At 36.3% G+C, this 24,059-nt stretch overlaps 1 pseudogene; it reads right to left on the bottom strand.

Moving 5' to 3' along the window:
- Positions 1 to 236: 236 nt before the first annotated feature.
- Positions 237 to 728, bottom strand: LOC105083647 (non-histone chromosomal protein HMG-17 pseudogene; annotated as a pseudogene).
- Positions 729 to 24,059: the final 23,331 nt, after the last annotated feature.

Here is a 24,059-nt window from a genome sequence, read left to right as displayed (position 1 = left end):
AATTTTAGTTTTTCCACACCATAAGGCGTGTGTGCCAAGATAGCTAATGTGTGTCAACATCAAGGAATCCCTCCTTCCTGGGAACCAAGAGGAAGTCTCTCAAAACTAGACAGGAGAGGTGTTTTTCCCCCAGCAATCAATCCAGCTTTGGAGACATTCTATTAGCGACAAGTGCCCTTCTCCAAAAAACAACAATGAAGTGTTCTGTGTGCTAACAACATAGCTTAAAAAAAAAGTAGAAGAAAATTCTGCATTTTTATAAAACTTGATAAAAAATAGTATTTCAAACTGTACAGTCACCAGAAGTACACAGTTATCAAAAATGCACATACTTCACTTGGCATCTCCAGCACCTTCAGCTTTCTGTGCCTGGTCTGTTTTGGCATCTCCATTTTCTGCAGAATTAGTCCCATCCTTGTCAGCATCAGCTTTCCCCTTTTTCCCTTTGGGTACCTTCTCTCCCTTTTTTGCAGGGGCCTTTTTAGGCTTGGGCTCTGGCTTTGGAGGAGCAGGTTTAGCAGATAACCTTGCCGATCTTCTCTGTGGTTCATCCTTCACCTTGGCTTTATCTCCTTTAGCATCCCCTTCAGCCTTTCTCTCGGGCATGCTGGCGACGGCGGTGGGACGTAGACACTGGACGCGGGGACGCAGTGGCGCGCGGGCTTTGGTCGGTCCAGGGGTCGCTCTCGCCTCTTCTTCACACTGCTCCAACAATCACTTTTAAGAACAAACTTTTTATAATTTCTGCCCAAATTTTTTGTGCCTTCTCTGGCTTCCATGATGATTACTCTCTTTTCCAACTCTTAAAAATAAAAAAATCAATGATAATGTTGCTCTTCATTGGTGTAGCTAGCCTTCCAAAGAGAAACCTGGGCCTCCTTGTTAAAACGTATATTTAGAGAGAAGGTTTTTTTTTTTTTCTTTTTCTCATTTTGACTTGATAAACTGTACATCAAAATAGTAAAAGTTGTGGTCAACTTTCAGTGCTAAAAGAAACATAGCTAGAAAAGAAAAGCATACATTTTAATGTAGGCACCAAAACCTAGTATGTCAAAAAATTCCCAAATTTCATCATGAACTGTTTCTCATATGTCAATTCATGGATGAAGGGTACATTGTATATAAATAGCCCATGCTGAGTGAAGCAGTTAATTAACATACCGATAGTAAACCACTTAGTATTAGTCAAAGGAGTAGCTTCCCAAAGGAAGGATTGTACTGTACTTGAAGTCATCACTCGAGTCATTTAAATTGACACTGGATAAGACATCAGAGTACGGGCAATAGAAGATACCCTTCATCGACAGAAAGAAGGGATGCAGAGAAAGTGTAAGAAAAGTAAGGAGAGATTAAAATTACTGAGAGGTTTCTGGTATGGAATTTATTCTTCTGATTCTTTGAGAATAAAATTTACATGATGTACAATTTTATGCTTTTGTACTTTTATTGTTGTCTAGTATTACCTAATTTTTATTTAAATGAAATACATGAGGCAGATAACTTGTGGGAGAAATTTGTTATGGTCTGGCAGCTTAATCTGCTTGAATGTTTTGAGATATTCTAGCTGAGAGGTGTACATAAAATTTAACTGTATATGTAACTATGATAAATAATGTTTTATCCAATTTACTGTTATTAAAGATTCCCTTAAGATTTAAAGGTTTAATCACTTTGTACAGCTCCCCCACCATTATGGTGTGCCCCACATGAATTACTTAATTCTAGGCATATATTTCTATTCTTAGAAGCTTTATTGAAGTCCCCTAGTCAAAAGGAAAATCCATATTGGAATGTTAGTGGTAAACCTCAATTGGGTAAATAATGGTGATCCTGTGTCATGAATAATTTAGTCATACTTTAAAAATAATTCATCAGGAACAACATGTGAGTAGAAAACAGGATGAAGTAATAGCGTACGACTGCTATCCAGATACTACTATGAGCAGAATGTTGCATTTTATAACATCACTTTGTTTACTATACTTCCTTGTCCATAGAGGCTCCATCAAAAATCAGCGGTTTTACAGAAACAGACTCAGAGACATAGTAAACAATCTCACACAATCTCACAGTTACTGGGGGGAGGTGGTGGGGAAGGATAAATTTGGAAGTTTGAGATTTGAAAATATTAACTAATATACATAAAAATAGATAAAAACAAATTTCTTATGTATAGCACAGGAACCATATTTAATATCTTGTAATAACCTTTAAAGAAAAATATTATGAAAACAAATATGTGTATGTATATGCATGACTGGGACATTATGCTGCACACCAGAAATTGACACATTATAATTGACAATATTTTAATTAAAAGAAGAAAAATCAATGGTTTTAGAAAATCCTAGCATTATCATTCCACTCAAGCTTCAGTAACTAAAGTTTGAAATAATATAGTAAAATCAGTGATCTGTTGCCAGAAACTAAATCTGGAACCTGGGTATAGTGACAAAGTTATAGCCAATTCCAATCTGCAAGTTAACCAATACCTCTCTGATGTAAATCCGGCACCACCTTTGAGTTTATGTATCTGTTCTACTCAGGTTTGATACCTAACTCAGTGGTTCTCAAATACCTAACTCAGTGGTTCCCCTCCCCCCCACCTTCCACCTCATCCCTGGGCTATATTTGCCAATGCCTGAAGGCATCTTAGTTGTCACTCTAGAGTGGAGAGTATTTAGTTGGTGGAGGCCACAGAGGCTACTCTATGTTCAACAAAGCACAGGACAACCCCCACAACAAACACCTTCCAACTCAAAATTCCAACAGAACCTAGCCTGAGAACCCCTGTAACTAACTCAAGGGTCCTTATCCTTTCATTAAAGAGAGGCAAAACCCTGGATAGTTTTAGGGCTCCATCCAACTTGTTTTAAGCTATGAGAAAATCTTGTAAGGGAACCAAAGTGTGGTACAAATCTCTGCCATTCTAGTTTAGAGAATAAAAACTGGAAGTAAACTCACAGTCTGAGAAGGACCTGGCAGCTGATAGAAATGAGTTAGGCAGTCAGGGCTGCGTGTACCACATGCTGCCTATTTTAGGGGAACAGCCACTGTCTGGATCCAGGAACCTGTAGCCCGGCAAGAGTAAAGGCTTACTGGTATCAGAGCTGCTAATTTTTAAAGAGAAGCCAGAAATCTAGTTTTTCTTTTATGTGAAGTCCCAAATATATATATAATTAAACTATGGTCAGTTATAATGTGCCAATTTCTAGTGTACATCACAATGTCCCCGTGCTGCATATATATGCATATGCATACATATATTCATTTTTATATTCTTTTAATTAAAGGTTATTACAAGATATTGAATATAGTTCCCTGTGCCATACAGAAGAAATTTGTTTTTTTAATCTATTTTATTTATAGTAGCTAACATTTGTAAATCTCAAACTTCTAAATCTATCCCTTCCCATCCCCTTCCCCTTCAGTAACCATAAGATTACTTACTATGTCTTTCTATATTTTAAATGTTTCTAATTCTACTTTTTAAAGACCATGAAGGCCAAACATAGTACGCCTGGGGATCAAATTTACTGTTCTCACCATCAATTTTTTTACCTCTCTTCCCAGTTCTGATTGTCTTGGGTGTATTCATTCATTCATTCATTCCATTCACTTAACAGGCACTAACTGAGCAATTATGTTAAGGGTGTTGAAGATGACCAGGAGTATAGAGGAGCACACAGAATTCTTCATTGTTCTGAAATGGTGAATTTATCTTTCACTATGATTGTTCACTGAGGATCAAGCTAACTCTTTTATGATTCTTCTGTGTTTTGAATTAATTGATCAATTGATTGACCTCATTTCATTCCCTTAGCAACTTTTCCTATTCAAATGCCAATGTATACCTGGGTCTCATTCCTCCCTTAGCAACTCAGGGACACTGTTTGAAAATTAAAAGTACTCAGTTTAATGCTTAGAGACATTCTACTCAACAATTCACATCTTCCGTCTCTTTTTCTTTTTCAACTCTTTTTTTTTTTTTAACTTATTCCCTTCTTGTTTTTTCACAACTAAATGACTTATGGCTTAGGAAACTACATATTTTAAAAGTACTCCAAAGAGTACAAATAGATTCTGTTAGAATGAGAATTTCATCTTTAAAATCAGTGTCATGTGCAGAGACCCTGTTATCCTAATTTGTGTGTTTTGGGCTATGTCCTAAGAACCTCATGCCCAATAACTCATTTAATTCTTTCAACAATCCTGGGAGATTATCTTCATTTTGTCAGTGAGGAAACCAAGTCACAGAGAGGTTAAGGGACTTGATCATTATCACACAGCTGGTAAGTTTTGAAGCCAGAATCTGAATCCTGGCTGTCTGTAGCAATATCTTGCTCTTCACCATTGGGCCATAAAGATCAACAGAATAAATATGTGGACCTGAAGTTGGGATAGGAGGGCGAAAAATAGAAGAAAGAACAAGTTCTTCCGCACTTCACCTTTCCCAATGAGTCTCTGCAGAGCATAATCTTTGCTCTTTCTTCTGGCTGTAACACACATATTTACACACACACACACACACACACACACACACACACACACGCACACAACATTCACATAGAGTCAGACCTCAGACCTCTAAAAAGCTTGCATTCTGGCCGATCCAGGGTCACAGTGCTGGGTCTGAGCCACACTTCTCTTTTCTGCTGGGCGGTGTTAACACTGGCTTTCCATCCTCACTTCAAGATGGTGAGAATTAGGTTAAGTAATTTTTGTCTTCCACACTCTCTTCTAAGTAATTAACCCAAGTTAGACATAATTTTATCTTTTAAAACTAACACAGTCATCAATGGCAATTGCTATTCAGCTCAAATCCTGACTTCTGAATCTCTTGCATACTTGAAGATATTTAACAGTTAAGTTTCTCTACTGGTAAATTTCAATTTTTGATAAGGAAAATATAAACATGAAAAGAGATTAAGAGTAAGATCCTTGTGTAAGATTTATTTTTTTACCTAAGTAGGAAAACCCACTTAAATATGTATGCATTCTATTAATATAATATAAATAAAACTTATTTTTGAATCAAGGCTTATTGTCAGGTGATTCAAAGGAATAATTTTCTCAAAAAAAAAACCCTGTTTCCATACAGTAAAGGGGACTCACTGCATTAGTCATCTACAGTATTAAGAAACTAATAATTGTTTTTTATGCTTTTCAAGCCTCTTAATTTAGTAAACCTATAATTGAAAAGCAAAATTTCGCAATAAAATAATATAACTCAGTTCATGCTGCTATGGGAAAGTAAAGGGTTTCCTCCTACTTTAGTTTATTAATTTTCAAATAATGCTTAAGGGCTTGTTATGATAGTTCTTTACAAGGCAGTAAATATATAGTTATCCAGACTGTCTGGGTTGAAAACTAATTACCATTAGAAACTGAAGCATTTAGGCTTGTTATTTCTGCAAATCAAATGACTCCAAATACAATTTTCATATTAAATCAAATGTGCAATGATCCAGGGATATCCTCTCAATGCAAACCATAATCTAAAACATCCCTCTTTCTTATTATTGTTGGTAAGCAAGCCAACCGGAACTTTAAAATGTGGCACAGAAAAGGAAGTTGGGGAGACAGGTAGTGAAAGCAGCATTTGAAAGAACAAAAGGAAAAAATGGAGCTATTCAAAAAATTAAAAGTTTATTTCAGTGCAAATTTGCAGAAAGGGAGGACAAGAAGAAAATACATTATCTAAAAGGAAAATATCAAACACTGTACAAATTAGGAGGTATGTCCAAGACAAAGCGGGTAGAATTTTCTATCATTCTCATTGGTACTGCTTACTATAAATCTAAACAAAACCACACATTTTAAAATCAGTGTTACTGTAAGGTATAGTAGTAAGGGTAGGAAAGAGGAGTTTTACTATTTGAAAGGAAAATGGAATTATAAGAATGTAAGAAATCTCACATTTTTTATTCCTGTTTTTAAATGATCATATCATGCTGGATTTTTAAAGTTATTTCTAGACAAGTTTTTAAAAAGACAAATGAAGGGTTTATTGCTACTGAATAGTTCCAAGGCTTAGAAATTTAAAAAAAATTTAAATATTGCAAATATAAAAATAAAACCACTGCAACTACATAGTAAAATAATGTTAACATTTATTCATGTGTTTTAAATGACTTAGGTGATTACCAGGATACATGTGTAAAGTGGAAGTAAGGAAATTATTGAAAATGTGTCTGTGGGTTTGAGTTAGAGGGGGAAAATTATTGTTATTTGTTTTTGTATATCTATATCTACATATATATATATAGTTTATTGATGTATAGTCAGTTTACAATGTTGTGTCAACTGGGAAAATTATTTTGAGAAATTAAAATCTTTGATTTAATAACAGCTGGCCATGCTATTTTAGAAACATGGGAAAAAACTAACAATTGATGCATATTATGTAATATCAAATACAAATACAGCTAATAGGCACTGACTTCATGACTAGACATGAGATTCAAGTCAACTTTAACTCTATGAAAGAGTCTATAAAAGTTTACATCAGATAATAGTTGACGCACGGTAATAGTTTATGGTTGATAGGTTCTTGAAAAGTTACGGGCAAACAACTTTTATACTAAAGATTTTTTTGCCATGCTGGGAGAGAAAACATTGTCTTGCCTAATTCTTTAGTAACATTATCTCATTTTAATGTTTATCCTTTATTTGGTAAGCTGATTCACTTTTGATAATGAATTTCTATTTGTCAAAAAGTAAATTCCTTTAGGGCTAACTCCAATTTGCGTTTATCTTTGTCCCATAGTTTAAAGATTTTCTTTATTTTTGAATATTACCCAATGATGACAATTACTAGAGAGCAGGAAATAAAGTAGGAGAATAAGAAATGTGGTTGGGAAGGATGAAAGTGGAATGAAATGTTCATTACCTTGGGCAACTTCTTCACGCTGTTGAACAACGTGGTAGAGGAGTGAGACTGATTCCCCCAATCTAATATGCACCTTCTTATTCCCAACTTAATCACAACTTTCCATTATAATACTTATAAAGTGACATCACTGCTTAAGAGATAAGAAATTTGAATCTGACATCTTTCCAATCTCCATTCAGTACAATAACGGAAAACACTAATAACAATACTAATATTTTTTGAGCAATTACCATGTCACTATGTCAAGGTGAACATACACCTCCAATCTGTACCCCTTTCTTGGTTCATTTTTCTCCGTAAGACTACCACTATTTTGTATTATATGTATTTTACATATGTATTGTCCTTCTTTTCTTTCTCTCCCCGCTAGAATCTAAGTTCCAAGAGTACCCCTGATGAGAAACTGAAATAAGCAGTTCAAAACACACCCCTTCTGTTTACTTATTTTTATGTGAGATAATTATTTTCCTGGAACATTTTAGTAGGAATATTTTGTTTCCTACAGACCTGGGGAAAAGGCAAAGGAACAGCTAATGGAAAGTCCCTAAAATCATAGTAAGTACAGAATGTAAGAATAACAGAAAGGGAGTCCGTATGGTTGAATTTTAGAGAATGAGATGTTAGAAAAGGTAGGAGTGGGCCTATGTGCCTTTGATGGTGTAGCAGGATGCAAAAGTTACATATAATTAGCAATCCTCGACGATATGTGTACATCATATGGTATCTCTCTGGCTACACTGAGAAAAGCAGACTTCAGCCAGGGTGGGCCCACAAAATAGAATCCTGGAGACAAGTTAGGAGAAGAGTGCTATAAACTAGACAGGAGCTGGTGGTGCAGCAGAAACACACAACTAGACATATTGGAAACACATATAATGGTGGGAGAACCAACATGATTTTCTAACTGATCTCACTAAGACTAAACTGCATGAGGCAGGAATTTTCTCTCATTCATTGTGGACCCCTGATTTCTACAAAAGAGCCTGTCATCTAAGAGATAGTTTATTTATAAATCAAATGAATGAATAAATAAATAAATGAGCAAGAGAAAGAGAGGAGGAGGAATAAAGGCATTTTTGCTTAGAGTAGGGAATTGAACACTATTCCCCAATTCATGAAGCAAGAGAAGAACAGAAAGAAAATGTTGTGCTTCCCGGTCAAAAATAGTGTAAACTTATCAGTTGTTCTTTTTTAGTTAAGAATGATCCAATATTCTTAGGTTATGTCCTTCTTATTCATGTTCAGTGCCCTTTGACCACCAACGAAATGGCAATGAGAGTGTAATAGAATATTTAATATTTGTGTCTTGTTTCATTTTTAGTGGCTTTAGGTGACAAAACTAAAAGATGGCAACCTATTGTTAGTCCACAGGTGTGTTTGTGTGTGTGTGTGTGTGTGTGTGTGTGTGTGTATTGTGGGAAGGGAGAGAAAGGAGGGATAGTACTTTACTAAATCCAAATGTCTGGGAACCATTGTTCTAAAATATCCTTTTATAAAAATCATCTCCTAGCATCCTAATTAAAGCTGAAAATAGTTGGGGGGGGTCTCAGGAATTTGTATTGTGTGTGTATACACACACACAGACACACACACATATATATACTATATACATATAGAGTATATATTGTGTGCATATATATATATAAATATATATATTGTGTGTGTCTATATACAAATATATACAGTTATAGATATAGGAAGAAGTGTGTACATGTATAACTGGTACCACCTGTATTTAAATTAACTCTGTTCTATCCTTCCTAAGTAGGAATAGGTAATCATACACCTTTTCAAGCACTTAAAATAAATGAGTCCCCTTTTTAATGAGGAAAGTGATGTAAATCTAAAACTCATACTGATGAAAGATCCTTTGTAATGAAAATATACATACTTTGCTTTTTATCTTTTAGTTATTGATTTTAGAAACACAAAAGATTTTTAGCTTTTATCTCTAATTTCTCCTAAATTTGGCTAAGTTTAATTACTTTCCATAATAAACTTCCTAACTGTGAGACTAGTTTTTAAGTCACTACGGTAGTCACAGCAGTGACCTCAATAATCAGAGTATCTCTCTTGTGGATATTTCTAAATAGAGCTGATGCAATTTTCCAGTCTAATTTATATAAGAGGAACTGATCTAGGCCAAATAATATTCTTCTGTGTTTGTATTGGAAGAAAATATGGAAACCTTCTTAACATTCAGGACAGTTCTTACTCTATAGATTATGACATTCTATTTATGTTGTATTGGAAATGCCTAACATATTTTCCTTAGTGATTGGCTTGCAAAATAAGGTCACATAATGTGAAATGGATTTTTTTACATTATCAAGTAGGTGACTGTTACATACCCTCACAGATTATTTCTTTGGGATCAATTATATTAAAAAATTGTATAACAAGATTCTCAATCTTTATAGGAATGTGAGGTAATTATTGTTATGTAGACAGCTAATGGAAATTGCACAACTCCCTTCACAGCACGTGTGGGTGTCTTGTTGAGAATAAACGTGGGCTACTCCAGTTTCTAAAGAAATGTGCACACATATTGTGGAATAAAGCACCACCATACCACTTGACCCATTCAGATTTGTTTCCTTTAGCTAAATAGACTCACTTTTTCAAGGGTGCTGACATTAATTCATTCGTGTTGCAGACAGGAACCTCAGTTGCCTATGCTGGTGACTGCTGCCCTTTATAAATATCTAAACAAATCATGTCTCCCTCAGAGCATGAAAAAGGAAACCTCTAAGTATGGATGTATTATTATCATGAATTCTTTCCGATGTAACTCAGCTGGTTTTCCTAAAAAAAAATGAAAACAGAGAATATTATGAAAAACTATATGGAACCAAACTGGATAACCTAGAGGAGATGGACAAGTTTCTGGAAACATACTGTCCACCAAAACCGAATCAAGAAGAATCTCAACACTTGAACAATCCGATCACTAGAAAGGAAATAGAAATAGCAATTAAAAACCTCCCTACAAATAAAAGTCCAGGACCAGACGGCTTCACCGGGGAATTCTACCAAACATACAAAGAAGAACTCATACCAGTCCTTCTCAAACTCTTCCAGACAACTGAAAAGGAGGGAATACTCCCAAACTCATTCTATGAAGCCACCATCACCCTGATACCAAAACCAGGCAAAGACACTACAAAAAAAGAGAATTATAAGCCAATATCACTGATGAACATAGACGTCAAAATCCTTACCAAAATTTTAGCAAATAGAATCCAACAACACATAAAAAAGATTATACATCATGACCAAGTGGGGTTCATCCCAGGGACACAAGGCTGGTTCAACATACGCAAATCAATCAGTGTAATACATCACATCAACAAGAGAAAGGACAAAAACCACATGATCATCTCAATCAATGCAGAAAAAGCATTTGATAAAATTCAACACCCATTTATGATAAAAACTCTCGCCAAAGTGGGTATAGAGGCAACATATCTCAACATAATAAAAGCTATATATGACAAACCTACGGCCAGCATAGTACTCAACGGTGAAAAACTCAAAAGCTTCTCACTAAAATCTGGGACAAGACAAGGATGCCCACTATCACCACTCCTATTCAACATAGTCCTGGAAGTCCTAGCCACAGCAGTCAGGCAAGAGAAAGAAATAAAAGGGATCCAAATTGGAAAAGAAGAGGTTTAAGTGTCACTATATGCTGACGACATGTTACTATATATAGAAAACCCTGAAAGGTCCACACAAAAGCTACTAGAGCTGATTGAAGAATTCAGCAAGGTAGCAGGTTACAAAATTAACGTTCAAAAATCAGTTGCATTTCTTTACACTAACGATAAATCAACAGAAGAAGAAAGTAAAGAAACAATCCCCTTTAAAATAGCACCCAAAGTAATAAAATATCTGGGAATAAATCTAACCAAGGAGGTGAAAGAATTATACACAGAAAACTATAAACCATTGATGAAGGAAATTAAAGAAGACTTTAAAAAATGGAAAGATATTCCATGCTCTTGGATTGGAAGAATCAGTATTGTTAAAATGGTCACACTGCCCAAGGCAATCTACAGATTTAATGCAATCCCTATCCAATTACCCAGGACATATTTCACAGAACTAGAAAAAATCATAATAAAATTCATACGGAACCATCAAAGACCTAGAATTGCCAAAGCATTACTGAAGAGAAAGAAAGACGCTGGAGGAATAACTCTCCCAGACTTCAGACAATATTATAGAGCTACAGTCACCAAGACAGCATGGTATTGGTACCAAAACAGACATATAGACCAATGGAACAGAATAGAGAGCCCAGAAATGAACCCACAAACTTTTGGTCAACTTATCTTTGACAAAGGAGGCAAGAATATACATTGGAATAAAGACAGTCTCTTCAGCAAATGGTGTTGGGAAAACTGGACAGCAGCATGTAAAACAATGAAGCTAGAACACTCCCTTACACCATATACAAAAATCAACTCAAAATGGATTAAAGACTTAAACATAAGACAAGATACAATAAACCTCCTAGAGGAAAACATAGGCAAAGCATTATCTGACATACATTTAAAAAATTTTCTCCTAGAAGAAATAAAAGCAAGAATAAACAAATGGGACCTAATGAAACTTACAAGCTTCTGCACAGCAAAGGAAACCAGAAATAAAACAAGAAGAAAACCTACGGAATGGGAGAAAATTTTTGCAAGTGAAACTGACAAAGGCTTGATCTCCAGAATATATAAGCAGCTCATACGACTCAATAAGAAAAAAATAAACAACCCAATCCAAAAATGGGCAGAAGACCTAAACAAGCAATTCTCCAAGGAAGACATACAAATGATCAAAAAGCACATGAAAAAATGCTCAATATCACTAATTATCAGAGAAATGCAAATCAAAACTACAATGAGGTATCACCTCACACCAGTCAGAATGGCCATCATTCAAAAATCCACAAATGACAAATGCTGGAGAGGCTGTGGAGAAAGGGGAACCCTCCTACACTGCTGGTGGGAATGCAGTTTGGTGCAGCCACTATGGAAAACAGTGTGGAGATTCCTCAAAAGACTAGGAATAGACTTACCATATGACCCAGGAATCCCACTCCTGGGCTTGTATCCAGAAGGAAATCTACTTCAGGATGACACCTGCACCCCAACGTTCATAGCAGCACTATTTACAATAGCCAAAACATGGAAACAGCCTAAATGTCCATCAACAGGTGACTGGATAAAGAAGAAGTGGTATATTTATACAATGGAATACTACTCAGCCATAAAACCCGACAACATAATGCCATTTGCAGCAACATGGATGCTCCTGGAGAATGTCATTCTAAGTGAAGTAAGCCAGAAAGAGAAAGAAAAATATCATATGAGATCGCTCATATGTGGAATCTAAAAAACAAAAACAAAAACAAACAAACAAACAAAAACAAAGCATAAATAAAGGACAGAAATAGACTCACAGACAGAGAATACGGACTTGTGGTTACCAGGGGGGTGGAGGGTGGGAAGGGATAGACTGGGATTTCAAAATTGTAGAATAGACTACACTGTATAGCACAGGGAAATATACACAAAATGTTATGATAACTCACAGAGAAAAAAATGTGACAATGAGTGTGTATATGTCCATGAATAACTGAAAAATTGTGCTGAACACTGGAATTTGACACAACATTGTAAAATGATTATAAATCAATAAAAAATGTTAAAAAAAAATGAAAACAACATGGTAGCAGGTCCTCTTTCTTGATCAAAATATATTGCTTCTTAGATATAAAGTATAATATTTATACAAAGTCGAATATAGTATATGAAAAGTTTTCAAAAATCAAAAATATGCAATGCAAAACTTAAGCTCTTTTAAGTTGTCGAGGCAGAGTCTATAATTGCTCCTTTAATGATTGTTAATTATTAAAATTCTATTTTTATGCTCCTAGCTTTTAAATAAAAGCCAGTGATTTATGTCCTTAAGAAGTAAACTTCCAAAAAAACTGAAAGAAAAAAATAATGAAGCAAGTAAACACTCTTGCGGGAGCCCTGTCACTAGATTAGACTCTCTGCACTTGAGTCCTTGCTTGGATATTTATAGCTACATGGAGGTAAATTTGGGCCAGTTGCTTTGCAGCTTTTTGCCCATGTCTTCTCATCCATACAATGGGAATAGTGATACTATCTATCTCAAAGTATTGTAAAACCTAAATGAGTTAAATATTACACAGTTCTTACTCAGTGCCCAGCAAATTCTAAAAATGTTTATTATTTGATATACATGACGTGCTTGTACCAAAATAAAACTTTATCACACAAAGAAATAGAAACTCTGGCTTCCTTTTACCAAGAAGGGAATTTTGAAATAATGAGAAACTGCTGAAACATGGCAATTGTAATCCTATAAAAGGAGTGGTACCAAAGTAACAAACAAAAGCAAGATATGATGCAAATTATCTTCAGTCTCTTCCCTACCATAATAATTGGCATCAGGGAACTTGCTAAACTCTTTAGTAAATAGTTAAATTAGGTCAAAATACAGATAAAGCCTATAAATACTGGGTTTCTGTGTTATGACAAAAACCATAATTTGAGTTGAGGTGTAACTGAAATATATTTTACTCTTGGTACAAAATATTACTGACAGTTGTCAAGAAAGTAAGGGACCCTTTAATAACTAGTTTCACACTATTGTACAAAGACCAAAAATCTTCTAGAAAAGAACTGTTTTTGAATAGCAAGCCAGCCCCCAACAATGGTGGGCCCAGACAAGAGTATAACTGAAGATCCACACAACATGTTTAAATTGTTAAAGGCTACAAAGAGGTTGACAAACTATGAAATAAAATATACCTTTCTACCTTGACAAATATACTTCCTAACAACCTGGATGCCAGATGCAAATTGAATAGACTTCTCAGAGCCCTAGGAGATCCACTGCTGATTTATTTCCCTGATTACCTGCCCTTCTCTTCCCACTTCACCAGCTCCATGAGTTGCCTCACCATGAATTTGGAAGTCCCAGACCTTGCTTCAATACTCAGTCCTCACCTCCCTCAAATATTTGCCGTCTGGTAAATCTTCTGACCTAAAAGTGGCCCAGTCAGTCCTCAAAAAGTCAGATCCCAGGAATAGGCATGTGCCAGCTTCAAGAAACTTGAGTAAGCTTGTTTGGCTAGGAATATCCATGCTTGCACCTGTACGTGGACAGTTCCAGGGATTCCTCATCATTTTTGGAGAGATACACAGGACCAGGTAGGGGAGTTCGCCTGCTGGGGTGTGCTGATGATCAGGACTGCCAATCTAAGATTATTTTCATAAACCACACATGAAACCAGCCTCATGACAGTCACACCTGGCATGGAGTGGGAGATTTAAGGACATACTAAATATTTGTCTACTAAAATACACTGTTTAGACTGAGTGACCTAGTGCTTTTGGATTATTTAGAATGATATGGTTTGTTTAGAGCAACACTGGTCTGGCCCATTTTCCTTAGCTTTTCCTTACTCCCACAAGCTTCATATGAAACAGTGACCTCACCAACTTACTTATACAAGCTCGGTGTGGTCACTGATTCAGTTAGTCAACCATCCAATAAATATTTACAAAGCATCTATCATGTGTCGGGAACACTGCCAGCCCTGGAATACAGTGTTCCAAAAATAGACATGATTTCCGCCTTCCCCAAACTTAGAATCTAGGGGGGAAGAAAATCACACAAACAGAAATAATAATGATGCTGTGTGATAAGTGGTCCACAGTGAGTTCTGAAAGCCATAGTTGGCTGCCTTGAAAAACAGGGCAGATTTTGTTAGAGGACATGACTGCTGATCTGATCCTTAAAGAAAAGGTAGGAATTCACTAAGCAAAGAATAGGGGGGAGGTGTAGAAGAATTAGAGTGAAATGTAAATATATATATATATATATATATATATATATATATATATATATATGTATATATGTATATATGTATATAAAGGGAGACAGAGATTCAACATCTATATGGTTGGTAGAATTTGAAAGGAGAAATTGCAAGTAATGATCACGATATGGTTGTCAGGAGTCAAGTCATGCAGGTCCTTGAAAATCATGGCCAGGATTGGACTTGATTCTAATAGTAATGTGGTGAGGGCATTGAAGGGCTTTATGAAGGGTAGGCACAATCAGGTTATTGTCTTCAGAATGTCACCTCGACATCAAGACCAGAGAACTTTTCAAAGTCCTGTGTCATCATCTAGGCAGCAGACAATGGTGGTTATTTAAATAGGGCAAGATATGGCAAGAGTATTAGGAGGAATCAAGCAAATGAAGACACTGGAAACAGGATCTTACTGAGCAAGCAGGACCTACTGGGTGTTTGAGTATAGAAGGTGAGGTAAAGGAAGAAATGAAGGATGTGTTCTGGATTTCTGTGTTGGGCATCTATATGGTAATCTTTACTAAGACGATTGGGAAAAAAAAGAGGTTTAGGGTGCAGGGGAGAGAGAGTGAGTGAGTTTAAGATAATGGGGGGATATCCAAGTCGAGAGAGATGTGTGGCCAGTGGAGAGAGTCAACTATAGGAATAGATATGGGTACTATCAGCACACAGGGAGTCAATGAATCCATGGTCAAGAGCACGAGAGGACCAGAGGGAGTATGTTGGGTGAGAATAAAAGCTTGAGGGCAGATCTCTGACCATGGATTGGCAGAGGAAGAAGAAATGGCAGAGAAATGAGAGGGATACCAGAAAAGAACATGAAGGATGGTGAAGGGACTGCCAGAAGTGTGCAGTGCAGCTAAAGGTTTTTTTTAATCAGAAGGAAAATAAAAACCAAGTGTCTACAGAACACACACCTTTATATTTATGCAGGCACACACTCATATGCATTAGTTTTTCCCAAAGGCAACATACACTTATAATCATACATACTCACCCACTCTCTGTACACCCACACACATTCACAGACACCACACGCAGTTCCATAAACCCACCGGCACAGCAGTACCACATATAGAAATTCGCATTCCCTGAATTCCATCCCAGGTCTCTGCTAGCATATTCATTATTAACCTGAGGAAGTCTACTGATTGAAAATGAGAAAGCTTTGGTTTGTGGTTTAAACAAGAATATGGCATCTGTTAAATGGGCACAGTAATACTAGTATAGGAGGGTTTGGCGGTTTAATTGATGTTTACCAAGTGATTTGAGAGCCAGAGATGAAAGGTGTTATGTAATGCTATTACTGTGGCTGGGACTGACGGTGGTGACCTACCTTAGCATTTGAGTATTGCAATATCCTAGACCACAGTGTAATCCAGAATGACAAAGTACAAGTTATTATTAGATGACTTAGAAGTGGTAAGGCTATCACTGAAGTGTCCTGCTGGTTATTTATGTTTCATTCTCTTTTTGATGTCTGCTCAGTGTTTGCCCTGATTTGTCATGTAGCTCTCTCATTCTCTACTATACCCTAACATTCTAAAACAATTCATTTGGGTTGGAAGGGGCCTTGGGTATCTTCCAATTCAATCTTGAATTCAACAGATAAAGAAACTGAGTCCCAAGCCTATATGATTTCTCTCCAGATCACAGTTAGAATTTAAAATCAAGTCCCCTGACTTCAGTGTTTCTTCATTAGAGAATATTTCACAAAAAAGATAAGTTCTGAAATTAGGATACCATACCAGATAAGAGATCTAAGAAAATGTCACCAGTAATAATAAGATAAACAGATTAACAATAGCTATGAGAACGATGAAGTAGCACTTCTTTTTAAAATTAATACAAGGGATGCTTTAATTTTAATATTGAAAACACAGTACCCATTACTGAAGAAAACCAATACACAATAGAGACATAAGAGAAGGAAGAAAGCAATTAAAATTCATGAATTACAACTGAGTTATTTAAGTTCATTTACTATTAGTCTTGGTGAAAGGAACAAATTTGCTTTCTCTGGATATCATAAGATGTGATGTACTGTTTTCAACAAGTATTTTTTTGGACACAACCTATGTCCCAGGTACTCTGCTAGGTTCTGAGAAAGAAGAAGGAGAAGAAGAAGAAGAAGGAGAAGGAGAAGGGGAAGGGGAAAGGGAAGGGGAAGGGGAGGAAGAGGAAGAAGAAGGAGGAGGAGGAGGAGGCGGCGGAGGAGGAGGAGGCTGAGGGGGAGGGGAAAGATAGTTAAGATCTCTGTTTTCAGTTTGTTTATGGTGAGAAGATTATAAACAAGTTAAAATAATTTCAGATTTTAATCAGTGCTATAATGAAAATAACCACAATTGCTTATTTGAGCTTCTGCTTTAGATAGAGTGGTCTAGGAAGAAGGTGACATCAGGTCAGAAACCTGAAAGATGATAAGGAATGAGACAAGTAAAGAATACAAGGAAGAGTATTCCAAGCAAAGAGAATGACATGACCAGAGGAATTTTGGTTTTAAAGAAACAGAAAAAAAGCCAGTGTGTGTAGCAAGCAGTGAATAAGGCAGAGAATTGGGTGAGGGTAAGGCAGTCAGGATCACATTTAGATGCTGTGGAAATGAGGTTGAGGAGTTTGGACCTTAGTGTTAGAGGAAATCATAGAAACGTTTTCATTATCATAGTAAATAGTTAAACGCAAATTTTCAAAAGATTGTTCTTTTTTTTAAATTTTTGTTTGGTTTAGGGGATAATTAAGTCTATTTATTTATTCCTTACTTTTTAATGGAAATACTGGGGATTGAATCCAGGATCTTGTGCATGATGAGCACACTCTTTACCACTGGGCTTTACCCTCCCCGATTCAAAAGATTGTTCTGATTATTTTATTAGAATGGGTTGTGAAAGAAGCTAACAATGAAATGAGGGAGAGTTGCTCAGCAATGCTGTGGTGGTCCAGGTGAGAGCTGATGGTCAGCTTGGACAAGGGAGTGACAATGGCCTTGGAGAGAAAGGGAGAGGACAGAGTGCCATCAAGGTGGATGTGACAGATCAGAGCGACAGAGGAGTTGGTATGACTGTGGGGTTGAGGGCTTGAACATATGTGCATTCTAGTGCCATTAACTGCCACTCTTCTCTGAGCTTTTCTGGCTGTGGATCACTCCAGGTCTACTCACACCTAAAGTCTCACTTCTTCAGAGAACACTTCCCTGATACATCCATCTGTTTTATCAATCTGTGCTATATTTTCTCATAACACTCATCATAATGCTTACCATGTTTAGTAATTGTTTATTTGTGACTTTTTTCCTAACATTTTTTACCTGGTAGATTGGTCTGTTTGTTTATTCACAGCATTATTCCTAATATTTAGCAAAATTCTGGTCCATAGGAAATGCTCAATACAATTTATTGCATAAATAAGAGAATATATAGATTCCTAATTTTTTCTCACTTCTTACTCCACCACATATTTCCCATCTAGATTCTGCAAATGGGGTGGGGCAGGGAGACAGACAGACAGACAGACAGACTGAAAAGTTGTCCCAACAACTAAAATACTAGAGAAGTTTAGGATAGTATCTGTATGATACTGTAATGGTAGACACATGGTACTGCACACTTGTCAAAACCCATAGAACTATATAACACAGACTAAACCTGAACGTAAACTATAGACTTCAGTTAATAACGATGTATTTATACCCATTCTTCAGTCATAACAAATGGACCACAGTAATGTAAGACGTGAATAATCGAGGAAATGGAGGGTAGGGGTACATTGTACTTTCTGCTTAATTTTTCTGTAAAACTAAAACTACTCTTAAAAATAATGCTTATTAATTTGTAAAATGCCAGAGAAGGGAAATGGGTCCCAGAATAGTCGTTTATGGCTCAGTTAGAGGGGAAAATTCTTTTTCCTGCCTGTGCCCAGTACTCATCACGGCTCTCATCTCATTGCCAGTTTTCCCTGTAAACTCACTTGTGAGTGACAAATGCAACGAAACTTACTAGGTGTCTTGAAGTTCACACACAGGTAACTTCTAGTAAAATGGATGATGTTCCACAAATTATTTGAAATTCCATTGTAAGGAGCGTGAAACGTATCTGCCTTTCCACATAAGCAATGTTACCATGTGAGGCTAGGGTGCCATGTTGGGCTGGTTTATTCCAAGAAGGAGGAGGCAGAGAAGGAGAAAGAAAGAGAGAAGGAAAAGAAAATGTGTCAAAAACATACACACCCAGCATTTTAAATCCACCCAGCAGATTTGGAGACAGTTATTATTACTGGTATTTTGCAGTTGAGGACATAGAGACTTAAAGAGTTTGAAAACTTGTCCTGAGTTACAAAACTCGGCAATGGCAAAGCAGTCTTTGGGAGAAGGGAATGGCGGTACTTAGATGGAGATAGGAAATAAAAGCAGACTACATGTATGTGCCCAGGAGATTCGAATATTAAATTTTAATAATTTCAGTAATATTTATATTCCTACTACTGGTTTTAAAATTCCCAGGGAAGAGATTTTGTATAATTACTTGATATGATAGATTTAAAGATGGAAATTTTGAAATCATCAGTAAAGATTTTCCTCCTCAGCTGGTATCTCTTTCCTCTCGACTCTCTTCTTTCTGATAGTTGATAACAATTACTTCCTTTCACACACAGAGTAATTCTCCATGTGCATCAAGACCTACCCTAGTGTCTCTTCCACTGGCTAAATATTTATCCCAGTATTACAAAGAAAATAGAGTCCTGAATATGGTGAAGGATGTTCTATAAGAGGATAAATCAGAGATGATTGATATGCCAGTGCATTAAACAAGAACTCTTACCAAAAAAAAAAAAAAAAATCACCCTTTCATGGGATCATTTCAGAGGGACTTGTGGAATGATGGGCAGCACGAATTATGTTTTTGAAATATTGGGATATGCTTTCTGTTTGAACTTCCTTCTGCTGACCTCCATACAATCCTCCCACTGGCCCCTGTGTCCATATGGAACTTGAGGTGGGAATGGGAAGGGGGAGGGCAGCAGGCTTAGAATTATTAGAGCAAGAATGTGAAAGTAGTCACTATTCAGTTTCTGATATTCATAATAGGAATTTGCAGCAAGACATTAATTCTGAGAGACAAATTTCGTTTGGAGGAAATGAATTTTCCCGTCTTTGATGCTCATCAACATATCAGGATGAAGCCAAGAGGAATCATAACATCAAATTTCTTCCAAAGTGAAGAGAGGATATCTCTTCTTGTTATAATCTAAATGCAAAGACCTGTTGTTGTCCAGAAAATGTGGTGAGGATATAGGACAGTGACTTTCACATATTTGGGCCAAAATCCTCAGAAAAAAATGCATTTTATCTCATGACTCGGTATACATAAAATGAATATATGACCATAGCTAAATAAATGTTTTAAAATGGAAAGTAAAACTTCTTGAAATAATACTTGAACGTTAATATGTCCTGATATTTTCTAATCTATTCTAGTCTGTTTTATTTTTTGAAGTAGGCTTGTGGGCACAATTTTCTAAGGTGTTTCAACCAGCAGTTTGAGAGACACTGACAGGTAGAGGGAGGAACCTGAGAATCATCGCCTCATAAGGCAGTGTGGGAAGAAGAGAGAGAGAGAAGTAGGGTAAATAAAGTAGATGGTGATGCTGTCTTTCCTTCTGTCTCTTCCAAGAACAGTATTCTGCAGAATGGATGTCTTTAGAAACATCTGGAGAAACATGGAGGGGATTCCAATAGCAGAGAAGCTTCTGGGGTTTTTTCCCATCTGATTTTCCTAACGAATGGCCCTTGCCAGGCTGTCCAGCACCACCCCAGTGGCACGGACGTCATGCAAGCCTAGCACTACAGCATGGTTAGCACAAGGGAAGGCCAGCGTTTTGCTCTCTAGAGCTGCCCTTTGATCACACGGAGCATGAATGGGGCCCAAGCATTTTCATGTGCACCCAGCAGGGATGCACAGCCATCAGAGATAAACCAGAGGTAAAGCAGATAAAAGGCTCTGCCTCTCACACACCTTACAAGACTCCCATGGGTACCTCCCATCAGGGAACTTATTGCCATCCAGAACCTCACTGCAAGAGAACCTGGGCAGTGTCGTTTTCAGTTTGCCATTACAGAAAGTGAGTGAAAGCAAAGTCCTGTGCCTCTAGAATGCAGTCGAGGAATTAACTGTACTAATAATGTTAATAATAACAATAGAAACTCAGAAGGGTAAGAGATTCAGTGTCCATTAAAAGAGAAGTTACTGGATCTATCACCATATTTCTGTCTAATAATGTTATTGAAAAATAATGGTGATTCCTGGGTGCCAGTATCATTTAGTCAATTTATTCATCCAACAAATATTTATTGAGTCCCACTCTATAAGATGCATTATTAAATGGAAAAAGGTTTAGAATAAGTCATGTTATATGATCCCATGTGCAAGTTAAAAATCAGGATATATGTATGTATGTGTCAGGTTGGACCTTCCGTGGATTATCTCATTTAATCATCCAGACAGCCTTATTATCCCCACTTTACAGATGAGATGGATGAGGATGTAAAGATATCAAGTAATTAGTCCAGTGTGAATTAAGTTATCCCTGGGGAATAAAGGCAGGATTTAAACCTGGGCACTCTGACCACCAAATGGGAAATTACAATACCTTAGTCTAAAGTCATAGAAAACCTGTACTATTTTGAGTTATTCAAAGAACATCTCACAGACATTAATTTGGATTTTCAATGTTCTGGTATAATTCTATAGATAATCATTTTGAAGTTTCAGCTTTGTGCTTTTTGTTAATAAGGACATATTTTTCAGTATTTTCTAATTAGCCATTTCAAGGGCAGTATTAAATTCGGAGACAAGAAGTGAATTGTTACTTTGCAGGTGACTTTACCCACATCTACCCTATAAAATAATTTGCTCAAAAAATGGTGCTAATGTGATCTATAAATAAACATACCATTTATATCACAGTGTTAGCTACACAACTTTCAACTATAAAATCCACTCTTATATAGTTACCATATACTTTTTTAACAGCTTTATTGAGGTATATTTGATATACGTATATTTTATTTTAACTATCTTTTTAAAGAAAAGAGATAAAATTTTATTTCAGTCAGTTAAACTTAGTTGCTTTTTAAAAAAATATTGATTAATTATTATGATATTTATAGTACCCTGGTATCAAATGTTATTTTTTTAAATCTAATTGTATGTATTCTTTGGATATGTCTATTACTTATTAACAATGATTATCTGAATTGCTACTTTTAGTCAGACATCTGTAAAAATGTTATGAAAAAAGCAACATACAACCCTAACCGTGGCCACTAATTATGTCTTTGGTCTTCTTGTCCCTTTATACACTCTCTGTTTCTAGAAGCTCATCTGTTTTCATAAGAGTAACAGTGTGATTCCTTGATATCTCCCCAACCCGCACATTCCTAACTTGTTTTTCACAAGAGCTACACTCCTACATCTGTAGCTGCAATGTAAGATCCAGAGGGCAGAGAACTTCTCTGTATTATTTTTTGATGCCTCCTCAACGTATTAGTGTCTAATGCACAGTGAGAACTCGACAAATATTTTTTAAATAAAATGAGTAAATGAATGTAGCCTCTGAGTAAATACTGCCACTTTATTCATGAAGGTAAAAACTGTATTCAGTACCTGCATTATACCAGGTTTTATGCAAGACTTTAAAAACCCAAATATGGGTAATCCACAGCCTTTTCACAGAGGATTTCAAGATCAATTGGAGGTGCTAAATATGTAAAAAAAAATCTAATATGCTGTTTTATATGCTTGGAAAGTAATTTGGTTGAACATAACTTAAACTATTGTGTCAAACATGACTTAATCAATCGAGAGTTTCCTTAAAATTTGCTTCCTATAGAATGAGATTTGAGATCATTCTTTATGATTGATCACACATGAATGATACACACAGATCTGAAAGACTAGGACGAATTCAGTTATCAGACGCCCATTGGGAGTAGCTGGAGGGGGAAATGAGTCTTCCCCAAAGAGGGTGGTGGGAGATATGGAAGCATATTGAAATGGATAAGGATGGTTGGTTGCCCATCCTATTAGGGTGGGGGTGGGCAATCAGAGGCTGGAACTCTTGGATCCAAGCACAGGTAGGAAATAGCTTAGGGGAACTGGAGCAAGGAGATGCTGGGAACCAAGTAATCAAGATCAGAGGAAATGAAGAAAAGGACATCCACAATATCTGAACTGAAGTGTGGTTATATTGATTTAAAAGAAACATATAGCTACATTCATCTAGTATTTCTGTTATGTAACTGGGTGAAATGTACTCTGTATTTGTTTGTCCTTACCACAAATTTTTATTTTTTACTTCTATGTAACTCTTAAATGTTTCTCCTTAAATGTCTACTTCCATTTACCTCTAGATTTAAAACAAGAAGTTTTTTTTTTTTTTTTTTTGCTCCTGGTATTCATGAACCTTAAATTAGGCGGTATCTAGTCAACTATGATGTAACTTTCTTTTAAAATCTGAATATTTTAGCTCTTGAGTCTCTGCATCCTGGAATATATGTCATATTCCACCAAAGAAAGTATTTTAAACAAGCATCTCAGGTAAGTTTTCAGTAGAACCCAATTATTCTCTGCCCACTCTTTCTTGTTCCTCTTAACCTGCAACAACTTAATCCTTGCCCTGAGTGATTACTCAATATATTATTTTGTGGGAGGCTGAAAAGATTGCCTGAGGCCCCTCCGCCTGCAAGTCTGGCCCTGATGCTAACCTGGGGTGTGGGGTGAGGGAGGGGTGAATTGAATCTGTTCTTGGTGACTCAGGGCTTTAGTTAGTCAGATGTGTAAAACTGTATTTAAAGGTTAGTTTTGCAAAGAGGCATTTCTGAATTAATTAGAGGCATGTGAAATATACACCATGCTTTTTAGCCTATCACAGAAGATGAAAGTTGTCCCAGCAGCACTGAAGAATGATTCAGCTATTAGGAGAGTTCCCAGACAAACATATATCCAAGCATCCACTTTGTGCCTTGGATGGTCTAGAGTTACTGCCATCCTTATCAGCTTTTGTCTTATTTCCCAACTTTCACTTATCAGAAACTTGAGTCTATGTAGTTTTCAGTTTCTATGTCATACAAAATGGGGTGCATGTTTAATGACACGAGAAATACATAGTGTTCAAAAATAGGAAATCCAGAAAATGGAGTTATCAAGGTAAAAAAAAAATTACAGCTACGAATATGCAAATTGAAAGAATGCTCAATTAGAA

The sequence above is a fragment of the Camelus bactrianus genome, chromosome 14, assembly GCF_048773025.1.
Source record: "Camelus bactrianus isolate YW-2024 breed Bactrian camel chromosome 14, ASM4877302v1, whole genome shotgun sequence".
Lineage (NCBI taxonomy): Eukaryota > Metazoa > Chordata > Mammalia > Artiodactyla > Camelidae > Camelus > Camelus bactrianus.
Note: the sequence above shows the minus strand (reverse complement) of the source record. Positions and strands in the feature narration are given on the sequence as shown.